General features: G+C 50.3%; 1 long non-coding RNA gene across 1 annotated transcript in view; it reads left to right on the forward strand.

Moving 5' to 3' along the window:
• The window catches only part of LOC134164331 (uncharacterized), a 62,387-nt gene that overhangs the window by 23,364 nt on the left and 14,651 nt on the right, over positions 1–24,372 (forward strand). Inside the window, exons 3-4 of the long non-coding RNA XR_009965104.1 lie at positions 5,048–5,298; positions 6,649–6,828. This is a non-coding gene — a long non-coding RNA (uncharacterized LOC134164331). The remainder of the gene's footprint in view (positions 1–5,047; positions 5,299–6,648; positions 6,829–24,372) is intronic.

Here is a 24,372-nt window from a genome sequence, read left to right on the forward strand (position 1 = left end):
TATAATTATTACGTCAACGTGGCTCAGATTTTCCTGCACGAGCCCTCAGCTTGCCACAGAGATGTTTCCCCAGCCTTTATGTGGATGCCATTGGGTTTGCAGCTTCCTGGCCTGTTGCAGGCAGCTCTAGGAAGGCCCGAAAGAAAGAATTCAATCCTTCTCATCAGCTGTGAAAGCCAAACCAAACCCCACTCGCAGCAAGACTTTCCAAGAGGAAAATTGATTGGACATCAACAGGCAAGAGATGCAGCTTCGTTAAGGATAGGTGAATGGCTCTAGCTCCTACATCCAAGTGCCCATCAGGTTTAGCCCGTAGGTCACTTGGGTCTCCATGGGCAGCTGAGAAAACACGTTCTCCATCACATCAGCTCATCCAGCTAAAGTAAACCATGAGGTCATGCCACCAGCATAATGAGCACCTCTGCTTGGGTCCTCTGCACCCCCCAGCCCCAGCTTGCATACAGGTGTGTTGTTATTAAGCAGCTGGTATAACAACCCCATGCCAGTGCCAAGTATGAAACAGCTCTGGCCCTGTCCAAAACTAACACAGCCGGGGCTGGGAATGGGGTCCAGGGGGTGCAGTTCTGCCTCCTGGAGAGGAAAACAAATCATCCAGGTTCAAAAGCAGGAATTGGGGCAGCAGGCTTGGAGGAATCCCTGTGCCTCCCCCCAGGAGAAAAGGAGTTAATAGGTAGCCAAGGCAAAGGTTTAAAAATAGAGCTCTTTGCATAGCTGTTTGGTGAGGTCTCTGTCAGGTTGGCTGTGTTTGCTGCTCCGCTCTGGTCCCAGCAGGTTTGTCCTGGTGGGTGTTTGCAGGGATGGGGAATGGGGAAAATGGCCTTTGGAAAAAGTGATTTTGGAGCGCAGGTGATGGGCTGAGGTCTGGTCCTTGGTCCCCTTGGCACGGTCCCGCTGGAATGGACCAGGTGGATTTGAAACTGGAAGGCAGTTCATTGAGCCCGAGGTATGTTTCAAGGGGGGGGTGTTCCAAGAGGTCCTCCCTTCCCTTCTTGCATGAGGTTATTCCTCTTATTCTGTGGTCTTGAGACTTGCCTCACCCAGTGGAAATGCAGCTGATGCTCTTATCAGTGGGGATGTGCTGATTGATAGGAGATGTGACCACAGAGTGTCACTGCTGGGAGCTGAGGTCCCCAGAAGACCCCATTGCTCTCCAATAGGGGTTGGCACTGAAATGAGCTGCTCCTGCAAGTCCATTACTGAGCTGACAGCAATTCCTGTGTGTTGAGCACAGGGTATGATTGCCACTGAATGGGAAAGGTGATGCTGAACCTGGATTTGTGGACATGGGCTAAAGGATTGCTGTGATTTCCCCCCCCCATCCCCTTTTTCCCATTTACTTCACACACATCTCTGAGAGCCTGTTTAAAGATGCCCTGGGGAGATGGGGGATTAGATAGGAAACCAGATTAGCCCCTTAGGAGTTCAACAATGTGCTTTTGGTTTAATATAGAAGATATCATTTAATATGCATGTAGAAAAATGCACTGTTGCATAGCTGAGATGGCATTTTCCCATCCTGCTTCCCCTGCCATGGCTTTTTCCCCACTGGAGTGATCAATAAATACAGAGCAGGTGCTCACGGAATGTGGTCTGATCCGAAGGGAAGAGCTGGTGTCCGGTTTTATACCAGGACTTCTCGATTCCCTGCCTTCACTGCAGCTCGGTCCTGCTCCCATCAGGGAGGAGAGGGGGCTTGGGACGGAGCCTGAGCCAGCACAAGGTCTCATGCTCTGTTAACACTGTCCTTGTGCATCCTTCTGTCTCTGACACTGGGGAAAGGATGCAGAGAGCTTGGCCTGCCCATGCTAGAGCTTCCAGAAGGGTTTTACTGAGTCAACTGAAGGTGGTAATCCAAAGAGAGAGTCAGGGCACACTGAGAGAGGACTGCAGAGGCCTCCAAAGTGAATGGAGACTTGAACCACTGCACAAGGAGCTTGATTCCTTTAAGCTAATACAATCCAGAAAGACTCAGCTGACTATTCCTTAGTGTCCTGTGTCAACAAGGCCTTATCAGATGGTGGATCCTAGAAGCACTTGGGACGACCATCTTCCATGTGGAGTAAGAAAGAGGCATCCCATTGCCTCCCCTTTAGTCCCCATCACACTTGATAGCAGAGATTGCTGCCATGTAGTGTAGTTGCCAGTGAATTCTAGCCATATGATGTGTTTCTTTGCTGTCACACCAAGACCAGCAGGGAAGAGTATTCCCTAATCCCTGACCATGATGTCACCTGACATTCCAAGACCACTGAGTGTCCTAAATAGGCAGGAAGGGACCAGGAGCTTTGTCAGCCCATTCCTCCCACCACAGTGAAGGCCTGGCTGCCAAAAGCCTGTCACAGCCAATGAGGAGAGGATGATGCTTACATAGCCCTCGAGAGCAGGAGAAGGGATTCTGTGGAATAGCATGGGGAATGGGAAATGTCCCACAGATTGGCTTTTGTTACACCCCTGGATTGGATGGGGGGTTGGATTTGGCAGGGGTTTGAGTGTGTACCTAGGGTTAGAAGACCTAAAGTCCCTTAAACCCCAGTTTGGGATTGGAAGGGTTAGGACTGACACTAAGAATTTCCTCAGTTTTAGGCTGATTTATAGAATTTAGGTCAAAATTCCCAACTACAAATGAATTTCTCCATTGCAGAATGAAGCCAGGGTGGGCTTTAACCACAGATTTGGGAATCACCTTGCTGTAGGTCAATAGGATGGGATGACCAAGCCGTGCAGGCCAGAACTAAGGTGCCATTAAAGACAAATGGTGGTGAAAACCTTTCTCTTGGTGGAAGTTAGAGAGGAAGATTTAGGTAGCCAGAGCGTGAAGGGAAGGGCAGGGAGGTTAATTCCCATTATCCAGGCCTTGTAGCATCTCCATGGCCTCCTCTGGCCTCTCTCCAGCAGGTCCAAGTTGTGCAAGAGCAGAGAGAACAGGAGACTCATCTTGAGTGCCAGGATCCAGCTCTCGACTACTCAGACCTCCCTCCTTCCCCATTACCCACCCAGCAGCACCACTGAAAGCATTCCTGCAAGGACCAGCACCATTTCCCATCCATTGCCTCACCTTGGAGGAATGCATTGCCTTCCCAAGCCTGCCCTTGAGGTGGAGCTTGTGTTGCAAACACCCCTCTCTTGCTCTGGGATGTGTTTGGCATGGCTCCTGCTCTCCTGCTGGGATAGTCCTTGCTTTTCCCATTCGGGATGTGCCGTGCCGAGGCTGGATTTATTATTGGTGACTGGCCTCTGCTGTTGCCTCGCTGATTCCTGCTCTGATCTCAGAGGATAACTCTCTCCTAGGCTCATCCCAGAGCATTCCTTCCTTATCTCCCACCACCATGAGTTATGCTTGCAAGAATCAGCCCTTATTTCTTAGCACAGCCCAGCCAAAAGCCATCTCCAAGGGTTTCCAGTTGCATGTGCAAAAAGCCCACCTCCCTTTTCTTGCTCCTGTTAGGAATAACCTCCCCCTTCAGCGACCAGGATGCTCCTTCAAGGGTGTTGGGCTTCCCAGAGGCTTGGAGATGGTGTCCCAAAGGGGTTAGTGTATTCAGCTCATGTTTTCCCTTAATGGAGAGCAGTGAAATAAACACCAGGTCCCTTTATCTCTCCTTTAAGCTGTAAACTGAGGCAGGAAAGCTCAAATCCTGGATGCTCTGCATGTTCCCTGCTCCAGATTCAATCCAGCCTGGAGAAACTGATAACCTGCTTCTACTCCTGGTGCTTCCAAAGTTAAAGGAGAGGATCGTGGAGCCTGCCTTCAGCCCCATAGCGAAGCATCCTCCTTATTCCTCAGTGCTGGGGTGAGATGTGAAACAGAACTAATGGCAAATCCAACTGGATGAGGGGAGTTTGGCTTCAGTTGAAAGTCAGGGGGAGCCTCTGGTGCACAGAGGTGAGGAATTACAAAGGCAATGGAAGGGGCTGCAATCAGCAGGGGAAGAATAGGAAAGAGCCGAGGGGAAATTAGGTAAATCATGGTATCAAACAGCCTGAGAGTGTCAGCAGCTCCCAGAGACCAAGCAATCACTAGATATAGAAACACCAACGTGTGGAGGTGGTTGCAGTGCAGTAAACACAACCTGAGGAAGCCCTGGTTGTAGCTACAAGCTGCTGGAACTCTGCTATGGGGGAGCTGAAGCTGTCGGGAGCACAAAATGAATCCTGGGGCACGGATGCAGCAGGACATCAATTCCCCTCCTCATTTGGTCCTTTACTAGTGTCGCCCCATTGGTATGGGGAAAGTTACTCTTGTGTAGCGCTGATAATTCCTGCTTATGGTCCTTGCTGCCTCCAAGTGCATTGGCTTGGGTGGGTTTCCATGGCCAAACTCCTGCTGCAGGTAATGGAGAGTTATCCTGGATGCATGGTGTGTGATAGAAGGGGGTTTCATCAGGGAACGTGGAGAGGAGATAACCGAGCGCAGAGATGGTGACTGCTTTAAGAAAGTGAGCAATTGTGAAGGGAAAGGAGTTAAAAAGAACCCAGTTATTTAAAGAACCCAGATTATTTGGCCTGTGCTTCCCAGACAAGACATTTTTGATTCCAGTGCAAAGGAATACAGGCAGGACATCAAGTTACAAGCCAGAAATATCATGTAACCGGTAATGGCCCTTTATTGACATAGGAAATAGGGTGGTTTTGATCAAATAAGAGCCCACACAAATGATTTTCTGTGCTTAGGATTCACAAGGAAACCCTTTGAGGAGGTTTCTGGAGGAATGTGCTTGCTTATTTTGTTCCTGTGTTCTTTCAGCTTGTTCAGTTATTAAAGAGAGGAGTCGATTGCAGGAGGAGCTTCAGCATCCCCTCATACCCTGAGGCTTGCCCTCAAGTCCATCAGGTAGGAGCCTGGCTGAGGTGTAAACGGTGGGAATTGCTTCTCCCTAGTGGGAAACACTTGGAATAAGGCTGAATGTCCCTTTCCCGGGTGCCAGGCTTCATCCTCTGGCTGCAGTGGTTGTCAGGGCAAACACAAGTGCCCTGTTTCACTGCTGGAGAGGTTTTGGGGTGCTATTGGTGATGTCTGTGTTTGCAGGGGCAGCAGAACTAACCAGCCACTGAAGCCAGCAGTCCCGGTGTTGTGGTCCATCTCCGTGCCAGTTTTCCTCACCCATTTGGAGATCCAATGATTCATGAAGACCTCAATTAATTTGGGAAAGGGAATAAAATAGCGTTAAACGTGATGAACCTCGCGCTGCTGCCAACCCCACAGTCATTTCCGGACTCTTCCAGCTGGATTTGTGGATGGAATCCTTGAACTTCTTTGCTGACTGGCATCATTACAAGGTCGGTTGTGTTCCACTTCCTTCATTTCCTTTGGTGGTGGTGGTTTGGGAGGATGTGAAGTCACGAATGTAGGGAGAAGGGGAACGGGTCCCACCTGATCCGTGCTCCCTGCTTTAGTTGGCTGTTGGGAGGAAGAAGTAAACTCCGAGTGCCTCCATCTCACAGTTTACAAACACAAATAAGCCCTGCACAGCAACTTAGGCCATGCTGAAAGGTTCAAATATACACAAGGAGAGTGTTTATTTGAGTGGGCTCTCGGTTCCTCTGTCATTGTAGGAGAGCCAAAAAGCTAATTCCCGACAAGTGGTGCTCTGGAAGCAGCAGGGAAGGGCCTGAAGTTATTCATGGATCTGGGTTTTGGTGTCTTGAGTCAGTTCTTGGACAAAAGGTTGTTTTGGCTTCAGCCAAACCAGCCCTTTCCTGAGCTCTTCATTTAGATGCTCTGATGCACAACTGTATCCCAAGCCAGGCTCAGGCTTTTCTGCTTGCCAGGGCTGTTTTCCTCTCCACAGAAGGGTCTGCACTGCAGGGTCCAAGCCATGGACGGGTTTCCCTGGGATTCTGTTGGGTTTGGAATGGTGTGTGGAGCAGTCTTGGATCTGCTGGAGACACTTTCTCCTTGCTTAAACCTCTGCTGCGTGTAAGTGCACAGGCCTTACGCATTAGGCTGAGCTTTCACAGATGGACTGGGAAGAGTCAGTGCTGAAGCTGAAGCCAGCACAAGTGGAGTTTGGGAATAGCTGGCTCAGCAGGGAGGAGGGGTATAAACGGCAGGAAAGGAGGCAGATGAGGTGGGACAGTGCATCAAATCAGGGGAATGGGAATTATCTGTTATTAGGATGCACTGGAAAGCATCTGGGTCTGAATGGCTTCATACAGGGAGTTTGTCACATAGAATCATGGAATCCCAGCCTGGTTTGTGTTGGAAGGGACCTTAAAGCTCATCCAGTTCCAACCCCTGCCACGAGCAGGGACCCCTTCCACTAGAGCAGCTTGCTCCAAGCCCTTGTGTCCAACCTGGCCTTGAACGCTGCCAGGGATGGGGCAGCCACAGCTTCTCTGGGCACCCTGCACAGATTGCCTATGGATGATGTATGTAATAGTTCCCACTCCACTTGCTCTCGGCTACCTCCAGCCTCTTGTACCTATTTTAAAGGGCATCCCACAGCTGTAGGCTGCCCATGGCCAGGAAATGACCAGAGCATTCCACTCCCTGCTACCTTCCTGACAAGCCCTGAGGCTTTTACTGCTTTCCTTAGCTTGGTTCTTCCCCCCTGGAAGCTTTTCATGTCACAGAGTGTCAGGATTTAAGGCCAGCTTCAAGAGGCACCTCTGCTTTTCTTCCTTCAGCCCCATGTTGGCCTAGGTGGGGAGAGAAGGGGACCAAGAAGACACTGAGAGACCTCTGGAGCAAAGTGATGTGGGCTGTAGATCTATAGATTAAAGCAAGGGTGAAGGCCAAGTGGTTGTGTCAGTCGCAAGAGCCAGGGCCAGGAGCTGGCCTTAGCAGCACAAGTCTTTCCATTGCTGGTGAGTCACTTGCTGACACTTTTTGGCTGCCCTCCTGGGCTGGAAGGGGCTGAGGGAGAGCCATAGATGTGGGTTGGAAGGGACCATAAAGCTCATCCTTAAAGCCACAGGCAGGGATACCTCCCACTAGAGCAGGTTGCTCCAAGCTGGTTCTTCTAGCCACGGATAGAATCCCATCTGAAAAGGTTAAATGCAGCTTGTGTGTGCAAAGTGGGTTTTAGTGCTTGGTGGTGGGATGCTTTGAGAGGGAACCTTCCATCTGCGGGTGCATCCTCCTTTCACACCTGCAGGGTTATTTGCTGTCACGCTTCTAAAATAAGCTTTAAATCTGCACTTCAGTTCAGGCTTTCCAGATTTGGGAGCTGTGACAGAGTCAGAACTCCTCCTCTCGGGTGCAAATACCAACTCTCAGCTTTCAACAACAGGTTTGGGTTTGCTGCAGGGAAGGCATTTCCCCTTTTGGAAACCTCTTTTCCACGTAGAGGAAACAGGGAGAAAAGCAGGAGGGAAAAAAACCAATTTGGTGCAATTCCCTTTCTATTCCCAAAGGGAGGAACACCACAGGCTTGTGAGCAAAGGGACAATTCCCCTTTGGTGTGACCCTGGTGCCCAAGCGAGCGGCAGTTCCTTGTCTCATCTCTGGTCATTCCTTGTGCTCCCCGTGAAGGCAACAGAAGCCTTGCCATTAATTCCCAAGGCTTTCAGATTGCTGTACTCATGGAAATTAACGTGAGCATTCCATATCCTGTTGAGTCTGCTTGGCTCTTCCCAGCAAACATGTCAGTTAACGAAGCCCTTTCATTTCAGATGCTGTTTAGATGATGCATAGAATGGCCCTGAGAGCGCAGGCATCCAGCTGGCAGGCTGCTTAGAGGAGGTGTAAAACATGTTAGGAAGAACAAGACCCTCCTTAGGTCTGGGCTCTGCAGTGGGGTGGAAGGGGCCATGCATTGCATGGGGGTTAAAACCAGCTCCAGGCATCATGGAGCTGTCAGGGATGGCAGAAACCTTGGACCTCTTCTGTCTCGGATTGTTGTGGAATCCCAGAGTGGTTTAGGTTGGAAGGAACCTTTAAACTCATCTAGCTCCATGCCTTCCACTAGAGCAGATGCTCCAAGCCCCTGGCCTTGAACACTGCCAGGGATAGGGCTTAACTTTGGCTCCTTGCACCACGAATAGGTTGGATCTATGGGATGTTAGTGGGTTTAATCTCTCAGTGCAGGATAACCCTGGGAAGGGATGATTCCCACTGCTTTGGCACCTCGTGCCTGAAGTGATAGGTGAGCCCTGGGGTCCTCTTTGCCCAACCCTATTGAAAAGAGCTTTTTTGGGATGTACGAGGTGGCTTAGATCAGCTTGCACCAAGGAGGAGATACAAGAGCAGGGCTCTTTACCATGCCCTGCTGCCTGTTGGATGACTTCTGGCTCCTTCCTCCCTCGGTCCCCTCCACTGCATCCATGTGCAGAGCACGGAGCCGTGTGGAGTGTCTTTGGGAAGGGGCCAGCTCCATGTGTATAAGATTTCCATTAACTCAGGGAGTGCAAAGCTTGGGCTCAGGGCCCAGGCCATGCTGGAGAAGGCAGCGTGGCTGCAGTCATGGTACTTGTGTAGCACCCAGGACCACAGTGAGACCCCAGCATGGGTTCTCACACCTGCTTTGATGGGTGATGCCTTTACATGATGTGACAGCTCCTGGGACAGCATCACCCATCGCTGAGCTCCTCCTGAGCTCCTGGGGGATGTGGGTTGTGCTAAGGATGCTCTGGGTGCTGCCAGCTTCCCAACACAGCCCTGCCAACACAAGGCACCTTCTGCCAGCCCCTGGCATCATCCCTCTCGGGGCTGGCAAGGCAGGGAAGTGACAGCACTTAGCCAAAGGAGCTGGAATTCCTTCTCCCAGGCATGTGCAGAGCACATCTGGTCAGCAGGGACGCATGGTTTTGGGACCCTTTTTTCCTACACTGTGAGGCTGTCCCAGCTGGAGCCAGAACTCCTTTCCCCTGGGGACGTGCTGTGCTGACACATCCGCTCTGGCCACAACACAGCAAATCCTGTTTTCCTCTCCTTTTTAATCCTGCTCCAAGGCAGACAGTGCTCACTGGTTCCCTTTTCCAAAGGGTTTGGCCACGTCAGGTCCTGTGGGGATGGTGCTGTCTTCTAAAGGGGCTGCAAGAAACCTGGAGAGAGGCTTTGGATAAGGGATGTAGGGACAGGACAATGGGAATGGCTTTAACCTGCCAGAGGGGAGACTGAGATGAGCTCTTAGGCAGAAGCTCTTCCCTGTGAGGGTGCTGAGGTGCTGGCACAGGGTGCCCAGAGAAGCTGTGGCTGCCCCATCCCTGGCAGTGCTCAAGGCCAGGTTGGACACAGGGGCTTGGAGCAACCTGGTCCAGTGGAAGGTGTCACCAGATAGCTTTAAGGTCCCTTCCAATCCCAGCCAGTCTGTGATCTATGATTCCCTCCTTCCCATGCACACCAGAAGCCTCAGAGAGGGATGCGAGTGGGATGGGTCCCATCTCCAGCTGAGATGCCACCCATTTAACCAATGAAGCATCCCTGCTTCCATGGAAAACCAATACTTCCCCCATGGGACTCCACCTCAGGATCAGTAGTGCCCACCAAGAGCTGCTCCTGGTGTGCAGACCTTGCCCTTTGTGCTGTGGCTTTATTTGGTCCCCCCTAGTGCTCAGACTGCAGGAACTCCATCCTGGATCCCAACAGAATCCCTTTGCTGTCACTTCCACTTACAGATCACAGCGCTGACGTTGCTGCAGTGCAGAACAACAGGGCTTTGGCCACAATGGAATTGGAGAACCTGTATCTGGAAGAGGGACCTTTCTCTGTCCAGCAGAACCCTCTGGACCCCTCCAGGAAGGGCAGGACAAGGCAGCACTGATGCTCCCCGCTGTGTCTTTGCAGCCTGGCTTGGGTTGGTTTTGCTCCTGCAGCACAAAAGGACATTCTTGTCCCAAAGCATTTTTCCCTGCATACTTGCAGCGTGAGCAAAGCAGGAGGGGAGGGGGGGGGGATTGAAAGGTTGGGGGGAATGAATCTCACACAGGGCTTAGTTTACAAGGGACAGCTGAGTGTATAAACCCCGTCTCCAAAGAGGGCTGTTAGGAGCTTTTCTGGCAGCGGTTCCCCTCCTACCCCAGCCTCTGGCTTAAGCTGCTTGGAGGGAGAAGAAAAAGGGGAAGGATGGGGGGAGCAGTTGTGACTGCTCCAAAACTCAGGGCTCAGAATGAAACCCCGTGGGGCTGAGCACATAAACAGGGGGCAAGTGGGCTGAGTGGCTCTGGGGATGTGGGCAGAGTGGGGAAGGTGAGGGTTGTGCCTTGTGCAGCTGAGACATCGTTGTGTGATGGGGTGAATGGGTCCAAAGAGAGACAAAGGCCCCCTCATAGAATCCCAGAGTGGTTTGGGGTTGGAAGGGACCTTAAAGCTCATCCTTAAAGCCATGGGCAAGGACATCTTCCACTGGAGCAGGTTGCTCCAAGCCCCATCCATCCTGGCCTTGAACACTGCCAGGGATGGGGCAGCCACAACTAACCCTGGGCTATGGGAAGCAAGAGGCCTGTTGTTTGTAAAGGGCTTTGTCCTTCATATTGATGCTATCTCTGCATCTCACCAAGTCGTCTCTTGGGATAAAAACTCATTTTGAAGCCCCATGTGTAATTAGGGAGCAATGCTGGGCAGCAAGGGGGATGCAGCAGGGTTTGGACCCTGCCCTGTCCATCTCCCATACCAAACATCCTTAAAACTGTTATTAATGCAATGAAAAATCTCCCTTTTCCGAGGTAATGTATTTCCATCCCATCCCAAACAGCCACTAATGCTGCTTCTAAATGTGCATTTCATTTCCATCTCACAGGTCTGTGTGCACTGCCTCAGCTGGGGCACAAGTGCTTATTAAAACCATACTTGCCGTGCATTAACAACCCCATACACATGTATCTCTCATTAAACACTATGGGCTGGAAGGAGGATTGGTGCCCCAGGCTCTCTCTGTGAGATCTCTCAGCACCACATGCAATAAATATGGTTTTAATAAGCAGTCATTAATAACTGGACAATAACAGCTTTATTAAGCTTGGGAACCTTAATCCAGGACTATATGGTGTAATGGAATATACTGGAATTCAGCTTCAGTTTTCTTTTAGGCTTCTTGCTATTGGGGGGGGGGGGAAGATGCATTCCCTGAAGGTCTGATCCTGCCCTGGGATCTGCATGGAGCTCTTTATAGGGCTGGAGCACTCGAGCATCCTTCAGAGGAGGGATGCAGTGGGAACACAGCCACTGTTTGACTGGGGGGGATACTTGATACTGGGTAAGGAAGGAAACTGCTGTGTTGTTGATCACTGCTTGCAATAGTGATTTGGGAGGAGGAGGAGGCTGCTTTGGCCCCGCTGGCTCTTCCTCTCCCCATCTCTAGCAACTGCAGCGTGTTGCAACGCGACGTTAGGTCCCGACCTCGCTGCGTCTCCATGGGTGGGCATTGCAGAACCGGCCCTTTGGTTCCTTGTGGGGGCTGCAGCTCCTTGAGCAGGCAGATAAAGGCCACAGCACTCAGGTTCTGCTGCCTCTGCTTAACCCCTGCCTACCAAACCGCAGGGCTCTTTGCAGCATCAGGCTGGGTCTGGGCTCTGCTACCTCTCGGTTGTCTTTACCTTCAGGAAGCAGGGAGTCTGGAACGCAAGCCAGGGAGCACACATCGCTCTGGGACCCGAGCAAGGAGGCAGGAGCCAAGGATGCCAAAAAGGAATCCCACTCTTCATTAGATGATGATAAAACCATGGTAAAATAGCAATAAGAGCCTGGCACAACTATCCAAAGTACATTAAGCACAGAGGTTTGGCTGGAAAAATCCCAGGACAGCCTACAGCGCAATCCTAAGCTGTTGGAAAGCTATTGTAGCCTATCCCACCACTGGTTTACCACCCCTGCCTGCCTTACCATCCCTGACTGCCGAGCTCTGCGTTTTGCTTTCTTCGATGGGTTAGTTTCCATTTTACACTGTCTTCCTGGCACAGCAAACTGGTTTTCAAGCCTGTGACCATCAGCTCCAGTCCTTCCTAGGATCTCAATCTTCCCTGTATCGGGTTAAAGCCATTCCCCTTTGTCCTGTCCCTACAGGCCCTTGTATGCAGCAGGTTGCATTTCCCTGGCTGTGTTCCAGTTGCAACCCTGTATTTGGAGCTGATGTGGGAGATGTGTTGATCCAGGTAAGCTCAAACCTGGACCAGTTTGTACCCAGTGTCCCTGCTCCAGGGGTAAAAGGCACAGCAGGGTTGCTGGTTGCCTTGCTTTCAAAGACCTTAAGCTGACCTGCAAAGCTGACTCTGCATTGGTATGAATCAGACCTTCCTCCAAACCCAAAGCATGAGACTTGCATCAATGCTGTTCCCTTAAATCCACTTACATGTCCCTGTGACCTGGACCCCTTGAACTCCCTCTGCTCCTCTCCCGCTGCCTTGTAATCCTCCAAGCCCCAGCTGCATCCCCGGCCAGCCCTCATCCAGCATCTCCTGCCATCTGGTTGCTTCATTGACTCTCCAGCTCTTTATTTGTGAGAATTCCCCTCACTCCCAGTTCTTCCTGCATCCACACTAAGTGGATTACTGTGTCTCCAGTGTTCTAGGAATTCTATTGCAAAGTACAAGCTGTATTGGAGAAGCATTGGGCTCATTCAGCCCAACATGTGTTGTGCACAAGCATGTGTGAGCAGAGCTCTGATATCTGTGCTAGCTCAGAGCACACTGAAATCAGTGCAGGGAGGGCGTGAGATGAGAGCTGGGCTCTGCACTGCCTGTTCCTCTGACGTCTCTGCCTTCTAACTGGACAGAATGAACCCAATTCCTCCCTGAATCCATCGGCTCCTTGCCAGGGATGAACGGGATCCAGCAACAGGGAACTGGCTCTGGAGCTGGCTCCCTGAATATTCCACTTGAGAGTAAAATGGGTCGTTGCAGCATCAAGCATTGCTCTGAATTGGCTGGAAACCGAGAGGTTTCTGTAGAATAATTCAGTGTTTAATGGGAAAAAAAACCCAGTTGTGATGGGGGGGGGGATGAAAACAACAATAAAGCAAGCATCATGGTTGGCTGCAGCTCTTCCTGTTGTTCTTTCAGGGTGGCTTTTGAGGCTATTGGTAGTGTTCAAGTGAGGTGGAGTTTATTTGCAGAAGGTTCTGGGCTGTTTTGCTGCTCTGGTCTAAGATGTGTTGGGTTCAGCGCCAGCTACAATGTGGATGTGTTTAGGTCCTGTGTAACCACCAGCACCACTTTCCCCTTGTGGAAACAGAAGGATACAAAGCAGGCAAAAGGCTCTTTGCTTCAAAGCTTGTTCAGCAAGAAAAAACAAACTTCCCACCTCTGCTTTTTACAGGCTGCTTACTCCAGGCACGCCAAGTATTTGGCTCCAGCAGAAAAGCCTCTGTAGGGAATGGCATCCCGAAAGAGCAAGCTGAAGTGTTGCTAGGTAGACTCTGAGCTGGCTCCAGAGCCATCCACAAAGGTAAGGAGAGAAGAAACCCAGATTTCATATATAAAACTATAATGAAGGGTGGTGTTTTCCCATCAGTGAGAGTTTAATGATGCCCTAAAGTATCAAGCTGGAGGCTTCAGATTGATCCAGGTGCCCTGTGCAGATACAATACACCCCTTCTCCCTGCACTGAAGTGGGAGAAGGTGAGAGAAAGGGGTTTCCAGCCACTGTCCCATTCCACCCCGAGCCTGGAAATCCCATTTTGGTGTTAGGAGGTGACTAAGACTTGTCACACTTGGCAGTGTTGGAACTGAATGAGCTTTAATGTCCCTTCCAATGCAGACCAGAATGGGATTAATACCCAGCCTGGAAAGAGCGAGTTCTGTTCAGGGGTGGTAGAGTGGGGTTAACTTGAGTAAGGCTGAGCTTTGTAAGTCCTTCACACAATCCCTAAGTAAGTGATTTTGCTCAAGTGATGCAAGTGGTTTTGCTTAGTGTGAGTCACCCCGTGTCCTCCAGATCAAGAAGTGTCATGTGGGGCATGGGATAGCAGGATCAGGACCTGTTTCAATGTGAAATAACAGCCTCTTCCCATGTAAGCACGTCAAGGTGCTCTGTAGAATCAGGACCTGGAGTGCAAAGGATGGAGATCAGGGGCCTCACAGAAGTACAGAACAAGAGACAATTTGGGGCCAGGCTGCACTTAACTACTGGTCTGTTCCCTCTTAGGAACCATCTCCCCATTGCAGGGCTGGAATTTCAAGCTCCCATCAGAAGGGAACCTCCTAAAGCCAAACAACATGGTGAATCCTGGTGGGACTCCAGCCTTTGGCTCCAGTGTGTCTGGGGACAGAAAAGCTGATGATTAGATAAGTGGAATCCATCCTGCTGTTCCAGCTCCTGCTGGCTTTGATCAGGATGGGGATGAAGAGCACCAGGCTCCAGGCTTGTGATGCAATGAAGCCTCAGTTTATTGCAGCTCGAGTGCTTCACCTTGCCACTGGGTTGGGGCAAGCCTGGTTCAACGCTGGTTTGGTCTCCCCAGTGCTGTTGCTTTGGTTGCTTCTCTTCTCAGTGCCTAAGCCAGCGAGGAGGAGGATTTTCTGCTGGTGAAACATCGAGGCTGTTTCTGCTCGTGATGCCTTGAAAAAGCCTTGAGTGGAAGTGTTGGTCTCATCCCACACATGCTTCTGCTGCAGCAGAGAGGTCAATGGGGAAGATGGGACAAGCAGCAGGAAGGAGGAGGTAAAAAAGGATGGACAATGGGATTTAAGGAATCTAATGAAGTTCATCAGGGTGGGAGTGGGATCCAGCACACGGCCCAAGCCCCATCTGAGCCTCTTTCATCTCTCCTGGTGCCCATGTCCTTATCACCAGGGAAAGGGTTTGTTTCCTAAGTAGTCAGCAAGCCCATCTGTGCCTGGAGTGGTCTCCAGCTTGTGCTGCTGTGTTTTGCCTGGTTGCTAAGCTGGTCTCATGCGTGGTTAATGCCTGATGAGATCATGGTGCCATTGAGCACTTCATGGATAATGCGGGATTATTCATTAGCAGCATCGGGAACAAGCAGGTGCCTTCATGGAAAGAAGGAAAACAACAACTTTGGGGAATGGCATTGAGTTATTCAGGGACAACTGAAGTGGTGCTTGAGCCAAGGGAGCTTCAGGGAGTGGGGAGATGGAACTGAGTCTATTTGTGGCCATCTCTGTATGTGAAGAGGTCTTATCCCTATAATGTCCCTATAATGTGCTCTGGTGGTCTTGGAAGCATCGCCATGCTCAAGCATTGCTTTCAGATCCTTATCCAGGCAGTTGGAAACCAGAGTCCTGCGTGTTTCCAGTCCCATGGAGATGCCTGAATGTGGAGTTGAGGCCCATGTGCTGTTTGCCCAGGAAATATGTTCATCTGTGATGTGTCCAGGACAAAAGAACAAGGAAAATGTTGATTTTTGTTGGAAAAGCAATAAGGTGCCAATGGCCAAAGCTGGATCGTTCTGTGCTCGAAGTGGAATTTCTCAGTTTACAGGTTTGGGGCTTTTCCACTAACTCAAGTGAAACACTTTCAAGGAAATCAGATGTTTTCAGTGAGCTTTTCCCACTGAAATGAAAGCACGAGCTTCCCTTGGGAAAATGACCTCATGGACATCTTTGAAGCAATCCTAGCAGGGATTTTTGGTGTTGAGCCTGAAGGGAGGAAGCTCCATAGAAGAACCATGGAGCAAAGCAGAGCTTGGGGACTCTGTTATCAGCACCTGTAATTCCACCTCTTGCATTTAAGCCTTCACTGAGTGTTCAGTTGTCCCAGTGGTGTTTTTCCTGGGGCATGTAAATCCCAGGGGCAAATCCTAACTTGGAGAACTGGAGGCTTTGCCACAGGCATCCCAAGTGACTTTGGGCTGATTCAAAGAGTTGGGCTATTCCTGGGCTGTTGATGCTGCTGAGCCTCCCTAGAAATGCTCTTCTGTTGGATGAGGGAATGGGAATGGGCCACAAATGGTTTTGGGGTAGTAGAAGGGGGTTTGGTGTAGTAAAAGGGGGTTTGGGGTAGTAGAAGGGGGTTTGGGGTAGTAAAAGGGGGTTTGGTGTAGTAGAAGGGGGTTTGGGTCAGCAAAAGGGGGTTTGTTGTAGTAGAAGGGGTTTTGGGGTAGCAAAAGGGGGTTTGTTGTACTAAAAGGGGGTTTGGTGTAGTAGAAAGGGTTTGGGGTAGTAAAAGGGGGTTTGTTGTAGTAGAAGGGGTTTTGGGATAGCAAAAGGGGGTTTGGGGTAGTAAAAGGGGGTTTGGGGTAGTAGAAGGGGTTTTGGGATAGCAAAAGGGGGTTTGGGGTAGTAGAAGGGGGTTTGGGTCAGCAAAAGGGGGTTTGTTGTAGTAGAAGGGGTTTGGGGTAGTAAAAGGGGGTTTGGGGTAGTAAAAGGGGGATTGGTGTAGTAGAAGGGGTTTTGGGGTAGCAAAAGGGGTTTGGTGTAGGAAAAGGGGGTTTGGTGTAGGAAAAGGGGGATTGGTGTAGTAGAAGGGGTAGCAAAAGGGGTTTGGTGTAGTAAAAGGGGGTTTGGTGTAGTAAAAGGGGGTTTGGTGTAGTAGAAGGGGGTTTGGGGTAGTAAAAGGGGTTTTGTTGTAGTAAAAGGGGGGTTGGGGTAGCAAAAGGGGTTTGGTGTAGTAAAAGGGGGTTTGGGGTAGTAAAAGGGGGTTTGGTGTAGTAGAAGGGGTTTTGGGGTAGTAAAAGGGGGTTTGGTGTAGTAGAAGGGGTTTTGGGGTAGTAAAAGGGGGTTTGGTGTAGTAGAAGGGGTTGCGGGGTAGTAAAAGGGGGTTTGGGGTAGTAGAAGGCATTTTGGGGTAGCAAAAGGGGGTTGTAGTAGAAGGGGGTTTGGTGTAGCAAAAGGGAGTTTGGTGTAGTAGAAGGGGGTTTGGGGTAGCAAAAGGGGGTTTGCTGTAGTAAAAGGGGGTTTGCTGTAGTAGAAGGGGTTGTGGGGTAGTAAAAGGGGGTTTGGTGTAGTAGGGGTTTTGGTTTAGTCAAAGGGCGATTGGTATAGTAGAAGGGGTTTTGGGGTAGTAAAAGGGGGTTTGTTGTAGTAGAAGGGGTTTTGGGGTTGTAGAAGGGCATTTTGGGGTAGTAAAAGGGCGTCTGAGGTAGTAGAAGGGGTTTTGGGGTGATGTGCAGGATAGGGGGAAACTAATACATATTAAGGTCCTATTAATGCTTGAACTGGCTTCTTTGCAAGAGAGATGCCAGCACCACCAGTGGCTTTTCCTGCTGACCAATCCCATTTGCCGTGCCCTGCTTTGCCATGGAAATAACCCTCAACCCATATCTGCTGGACTAAGGTCTTCCTGCAGGTATATGGACAGGGAGTGAGGTGCGAGGGGGTTAGTGCTGGGTTTCATCTCTATTTTACACCCAGTTCACGCAGGGCCACGAAACAACAGCGGAGCACATAGGAGGTCTTTGAAACCCCTTTTCTTCTCCAGCAAGCCTGTTGCCGTGCCCCTGAGGTATATGTGCTCTCATTAGAGTGAGGTTAACCTTTCTTTTGCCTTGACAAATAGTAAATTCACTCGAGTACGTGCTGGAGCAATGAGTCACAAATACCAGGCTCATTTGGCAAGTCCTTTCTGGCCAGAAAAAAAAGGTCTCTTTTTATGATGATTATTATTATTTTGGATGGGGAGCTGTTTTCCTTCAACATTTCTCTAAATACACCCTTTTGACCCTGCTTTCTGGATGTGAAAACGTTCGCCTCCACTACAAGCATAAACCCAATTAAAAGAATGAATCAAAGGGGAACACAACACTGGGTTAAAGCAGAGAAAATATTACATTGACCCAAAGCAGTTGTGTGGAGATTTGCCTTTTAGCTCCTGAAAGCTCTCCAAAGACTCACTCCCTTTTGACCCAGAGTGCTTTGTTGTCTTTTTTTTTCCTTCCCTTGCCTCTATTTTAACCACTGAGGCCACAAACCTCTTGTGTGGAGCAGGAAAACTCCCCTCAAATCACAGCCGTGAGCTCTGCTCGCTCGCTCTTTTCTTCCCTTTGTTCCCATTTACATGGGTTTGCTGCTTTTCTGGTCAGGGAAACCCACTCTGAGGGCAGGAATGGTTAAAAAAGGAGTAATTCCATTAAAAAAGGAGTAAATCCATTAAAAGCTCCCTCCCGGCTACAGGAGCTATGGGGAGTTCATGGAATACCGGCTATTTCCCACATATCTGGGGGAAAAGCTGGAGGTGTGTGGCTGAAATAAGGAGCCCCATGCTTTATTTCCACCCTGGCTCACTGCTCTAAGGGGGTTTTAGAGGCCTCAGACCCCCTTGGGTATCATTACGGGCAGGCTTCCTCTAGGCTGCAGCCCACCGCATCCAGCACCCAGGCCCACCCAGCCCCACCACGCCTGCTTTAAATCATCCCCAAGCCATGTAAGTGGGGCTGAGGTCAGCCCTGCCGTGGCTGCCCATCACCTTTGCAGCTCGGGGTCCACCCAAACTTCCCCTCTCGACCTCCTCTGCTGCCAATTCCCACACCCCGGGCTTGGATACGAGGGGAGAGCATCCTGCATCCAAAGCACGTGTCGCAGGGATGACCGAACCTCGGTCTCCGGCACATCTGTTCTTTCCACACTTAGGAACTGTACATGGAAACAGCTTAAAAACTGCCTTAAACTTGAGCTAATGCTGTCATCTCATTAAACATGGAGCTTTTTTTATGAATGAATACCTAAAGGGGCTACGAGAAAGCTGGAGAGGGGCTTTGGATAAGGGATGTAGGAGCAGGACAAGGGAAATGGCTTCAACCTGCCAGAGGGGAGATTGAAATAGGGTATTAGGAGGGCAGTGAGGCCCAGAGAAGCTGTGGCTGCCCCATCCCTGGCAGTGTTTAAGGCCAGGTTGGACACAGGGGCTTGGAGCAAGCTGCTCTAATGGAATGTGTGGGTTTAAGGACGAGCTTTAAGGCCCCTTCCAACCCAAACCAAACCATTATGTGAATTCCAGCCCAAACCTCCTTATGGCATCTGCAGCTCTTCAGCTTAAATGGGCTGGAAGGACCCATCTGAAAAGCTTGGCTTAGCCTTCAGCAAGTCTTCAGCTCTGCCTTGTGCGAGGTGTCCCAGGGCAGGTACACGGAGCCTGACCTGGGTGAATGATGGTTCCCGGGGGGTTAAAAGCATTAAGAAAGTGTTTGTGGCTCAGGCCAAATCATGCTGTTGGCTTTTCTCAGCTAAGAAAAGGGCAAAACCTGAAGGGTTTCCTATCAAGTCAAGGCTTCAGCCTGTTGGGAATGCCTTGTCCTGTTTCCATTCCCATTCGTGCCGCTAAATTTAGGAGGTGACAATTTAGAAGTGCCGTTGTGCTTCGGATCACAAATTACAGGGCTGAGAGAATCCAAACCTGGGCTGAAGTTATCTGAAGAAGTCCTAAGGGACTATTTTTACCTTCTCAAAATTGCTTCCTTTTTGGAATGCTTTCCAAAAACCAGCGTGGACTTGTGGTTCCTTGTGCTGTTTGAGGACAAAACTGGCACACCGGTGGATCCAAGAGGATAATCCAGCCTTTTCCCCTCCTCTATCTCGCCATTCCAGTCTCCATATACCAGTGTTTTCCCTACAGGATGGCCAGTGGGTGCAGCGAACCCCTCAATGCAGGTGAAGAGTGGCTGGGAGCGGTGTAACCCCTCTTTTTGGGGTGGTTTTCCTGGCTTTTCCTGGCTCCTTGGCAGGAGAAGAGCATCCTGCTGTGCTGGGGGAGCTGAAAGCAAGGGAACCTTTTACTCGAGGCATCCAAAACCCCTCCTTTGTGTAGTGATTTGGGATGTGTTCAGTTACAGGCATCTCAGTGGGGCTATTCAGCTGGGAGCCCAAAGCCCTTTGCAGGGCGCAGATCCTCGGTTCCTGGTGGGGAAGCAGAGGTGACATGGCTGGGGAGCAGCCCATCACCATGTCCTCTGGTCTCACCCCCCGCTTTCATCTCTGCTGGATGCTGGTAAACGATGCTCCAAGGATTGCAGCAGCTCTGGAGCCAGGCTGAGAGAGCTGGGCTGGGTCAGCCTGGAGAAGAGAAGGCTCCTGAGGCGGAGACCTTAGAGCAGCTCCAGTGCCTAAAGGGGCTGCAGGAAACCTGGAGAGGGGCTTGGGACAAGGGATGCAGGGACAGGCCAAGGGGAATGGCTTTAACCTGCCCAAGGGGAGACTGAGATGAGCTCTTAGGCAGAAGCTCTTCCCTGTGAGGGTGCTGAGGCCCTGGCTAATGCCTTGGAAGAGCTGTTCTCCATCCCTTATCCTGAGTGTGTTTACTAGAAGGAACAACAGTGCTTGTGGTAGGGAAGGATTTGGCTGTGATGCTGTGACTTGGAAATAACCAGAGCAGAGGCTTAAAGCCCAAACTGTGGCTTTATTTTCGCTCCAAATGCACCTGAAGCTGGAACTTTGGGGAGAGTTTATGCCCAATGCTGAGAGCAACAGCAATGCAAAGCTTGGCATTTAACCCAAAGCATTGCAGGATCCTAGGATGGAGAACCAGGGAATGCCGCAAGCATCTCTTTGCATTGCAGCGCCTCATCTGCACCTTTGCTTGGTGCCACTTGTACATTGAGCTGTGTCTGGTAGGGATTAGGCAGAATTCCCTTTGCAAATCATGGAGCCTGGCATTCCAGAGTGCCCATTTTCTATCTGCTTGGTATTTCTTCCCTCTTCCCAACACTGTGGTTAGAAAAGCAAGAAGAAAAGGAGGGGGGGAAAGCCACTGTCAGGCATCTGTGTGAAGTATTCCTATATTTTCCCTAACCTTGTGCCTGATGTTTTTACCAAGTGCTTCCAGGGGAACTAGGCTTACTGAGTGCTTTTTCCACAAGTATGGAATCTCTTTGCTTTATGTATGGAGAGATATATATCCGTGTATGCACATAGAGAGCTTTATAGCACTGAGTGCGGCACGGGACATCAAACCTCCTGTCATTCCCCCCACCACCACCCCCCAGACCAATGACACATCTCTGGCATCCCGATTCCTTGAGCTATTCCAAAAATGTGGCTGATGTCTGCGCTCGGGATGGATGGAAAACTCCTCCTGTCAATGGCCTTTCCAGCTCCTCGGTAGCAGCTGTAACATTACAGTAGCTGTTAGCAGCTCGTATCAAAGAGGGGGGCCCTGTAGCACTGGGATCATCTAAGCAAAGGCCAAATCCATGTTACCTGCAAGCATCCATGTGGAAGAGTTCTTTCAGGAGAGAAGGAGATGGTGGTGGTCCTTAAATCCAGCCCAGTTCACACACAAAGCCATGCAGTGGGGTGTGAGAATCATTCCTGGGACGTGCTTCCAAGTTGTTGAAGAAATTAAGCCCTAAATCCCATTAGGATTAAAGGCTTTGGGGCACTTGGGAAAATGTTACTCTTTGGGAGCCAAAGAGCTGTGACTTTAGGCTGCAGCTCCAAGCTTTAGCAAAGGATTCCCTTCAGAATCATCCCAGACAAACCCCTCCACTCCATGCTTGCAGAGGGTTCGCAGTGCTCTGTCTGCCCGTTGGATTTATCTCTATCTCAGGCTGGATCTCCCCAGCAATGTGATCCTTTCGGTGGGAATTCGGCTCCCAAGAGGAGTTCTGGTGCCAGAAACCAAAATGCTTTTGGCTTTGCTGTGTTCCTTTTTAAAACAAAGGTCTGCAAAACTTGAAGGAAAGGGGGGAAGAGAAACGTAAATCACTTTGCTATGGGAAGAAGACACCACTCCCGAGCAGGTTGGGGATGTCGGATGCATCCAGACCTGAGGTTAGTCTCTCCCAGTTTCCCAAGGTGTTCAGGACCAGGATGGAGTCAGGTCACTGACTATGGGATGCTGGTTTGGTGCAAATTCAGGTTACTGCAGCTACCTCAGGGACCTCCTCTGGGCATCACCTCCCAGTGTCACCTCTTTGGAAGCACCTACTCCAGAAACCTTCCTGGAATACACCAAGACGTGACCAGCAGCCTGGAATGCTCTATTCCCAGCCCCACCAAGCTGTGATGGGAGCAAGGAGGCTGCTTTTATCTCCGTGGGTATTAGCACTGCTATAAACCTGATAACACTGGAGTTCCCATAAAGCCTCCAGAGGTGGGACTCCCATGGAAATCTGCTTCCCAGTGTTGGTGCTGCAGACGGAAACAGGGCAGAGGCTTAGTTGTAGCAGCCACAACTGCAATTTAAAGAAAGAGAGGTATTCCAACTATTTTGTCTTTAAAAGGAAATACTGAATAACTTATGGATAAGACATTAACCCAGGCCTGGACCACTGTGGTTGTTAAAGAGCCCTCAGCACTATTTGCAAGAGGGGGGGTGTTAGTCTTGGCCTCCTGCCTAAATTCCAATTTAAAGCAATGCAGCCCAACTACCTGATGTTCCACCTGCATTTTAACTCGGGATTGGGTCTGTGTTCCCAACCAGTGCTCCATAGGGCTGAGTCAGTGCTCCCAAACCAGTCTAGGGTTCTATGGTACAATGTGGGTAATTCAGCTGGGAACGTGGCGTTCATCCCCTCTAAGAGGAGCAAACCCCTTGCTTTCACAGTAAGGTTGATGGTTTGAATCTCAAGCCTTTAAAGGGAAAAGACTTGTTCAGAGGTGGAATAGGTCTTGTGGTGGAAACCTGGAATACCCAGTTATCAACCATACAGAGGGGAAAAGGACTGGAAGGGCTTGGGAGGGACCCAGCATCCCCATTCCATGTCCTGCACTGGTTTCTTTCATAGATGATGCTCTGTCCCTGTACAGCCTTACCTTATTGTTACTAGTTAGAGCCTGGCCTCACAGCCAGTGTTTCAAGACAGTGTTTGATGACCATTGCAGAGAAGTTGTCATTAATAACAGCATTAACAAAATGCTGAGCAACGCCAGCTCATCGCTTCAATGGGGTAAATCCATCCCTCCTGCATGGCAGAGCTGCTTGGCATTCCAGCCCAAAGGTGGCCACATCCATTCCCTGTAAAACCAGTTAAAAACAGCCCCTCTGGATGAAAGGTGGTGGTACTTGAAGACAGTTATTTTATCTTGCTTTGGCTCTGTTTATGGTTATTTATGACCTTACCCCTGCTCCACCCCACACATTACATGTTTGTGAGGCTTTTCAGTGGGGCTGTTACTGCTTTCAGAGCAGATCAAATCACGTTTTCCCACCCTTTTTTTCCTTGTTTGCACTTCAGCTTCTCCCTGTCCCAGCACTGGCACATTTTAATGGCAGGAATCAGCTTTACCTTCACAGCCCTTTCCTGGCTCAGGTTCCTGCACAGCTGCACCTTTAAGAGATGCTTTGGATTTGGCTATAAATGATAAAATGAAGCAGATTTCACCTTGTCCTTATGGATAATGATGTGCCTGCCTCTGCTACCCCAGTTTTCCCATTCACAGTCACCCCTGAAGGAAGTTTTGGGGATGTCTAACCCTTGTTTTGCAGCTCTCCATTTGAGATGAGGTGTGATGGAGGAGCTGGAGAGCTGGTTATGCCCCTGGCACAGCTTTGAACCAGCCCATCCTCTGTTTGATAGGGTAAATACCAGAAGAGGAACTTTACTGGCAAAGATGGTGATGGGACTGGGAGCAAAAGGGTGATTTCTTGGTCCCATGAGACCTGTGGCAATATATAACCGGTTGGTTTGGCAAGAGAGAAGACATCTTCAGGCAACGTGCGTGTGTTGGCGAGCCTGCGTGTCCTGAGCATCCTCCTCTGGGATGCGGGATGGCTGGGGATGGATGCCCACGAGAGGAGCAGGAGGTGGCACGTTTAGGAGCAGGTTGGGCTGTGAGTGTGCCTGGTCGAAGCTGACGTTGCTGTAAGAGCAGGGGAGGTTGAGTTTTTCCACCTTGCAGGCAATCGGGGAGGAAAGAGATTGTCTCACTCCTCGGTGTACGTATATCTCGTCTCCGAGTTGCCCAGGCAACGCTGTATATGTTTGCAGGCTGGAAGGATGTGGGGATGGAAAATGAAGCCAGGGAGTGGACTGAGGAGAGAAGTCCAGCAGGAATTTTCCCCTTGGTCTTTTGTGGCCCATTGCTGAGCGCTAATAGGAGCTGCTCTCCCCAGGGTTCGTCATCAAATCCAAGATTTCCAGCTTTATGACTTTAAATCAAGCCCCGTTGCTCTTGGGAGGCCGTTTTTCGTGCTCATAATTAACCTCACAGAGGTTTAGCTTGAGGGGGGGGGGCTGCAGGAGGGGAGCCAGCAGGCAGGGTAATACCATAGAAACACAAACAAGGTACAACATCTCACTCTATGGGCTGGTGGAGAGCTGAGCCCCTGGGGAGTAGCAGCTCCGCAGCAGTGCAGCTGCTCCTCCAACGTATCCCAGTGCCTCCTTCCTTGACAGGATCCCTGGAATGTCTCCATGGGCACTCAGGGCATGACTGTGGCTTGTGTATTGCTCTAGCACTTGGGGTTTTAGGATGCCCCAGGAGAAGCTGCTGCAAGGATGCTCCTGGATGGACCATAGCTTCTCCATGCTAAGGAAGCTCCTGGTTGCAGTCGATTGCCTGGGTTTAATTCCTAATATCTCATCTAAATCTGCCCTCTTTCAGCTCAAAGCCATTCTGGTGAAGGTTTAGCCAAGGTTCTTATTA

This window comes from Pezoporus occidentalis, unplaced genomic scaffold (genome assembly GCF_034315485.1).
Source record: "Pezoporus occidentalis ecotype Australia unplaced genomic scaffold, CSIRO_AGI_Poc_V1 ctg216, whole genome shotgun sequence".
Classification (NCBI taxonomy): domain Eukaryota; kingdom Metazoa; phylum Chordata; class Aves; order Psittaciformes; family Psittacidae; genus Pezoporus; species Pezoporus occidentalis.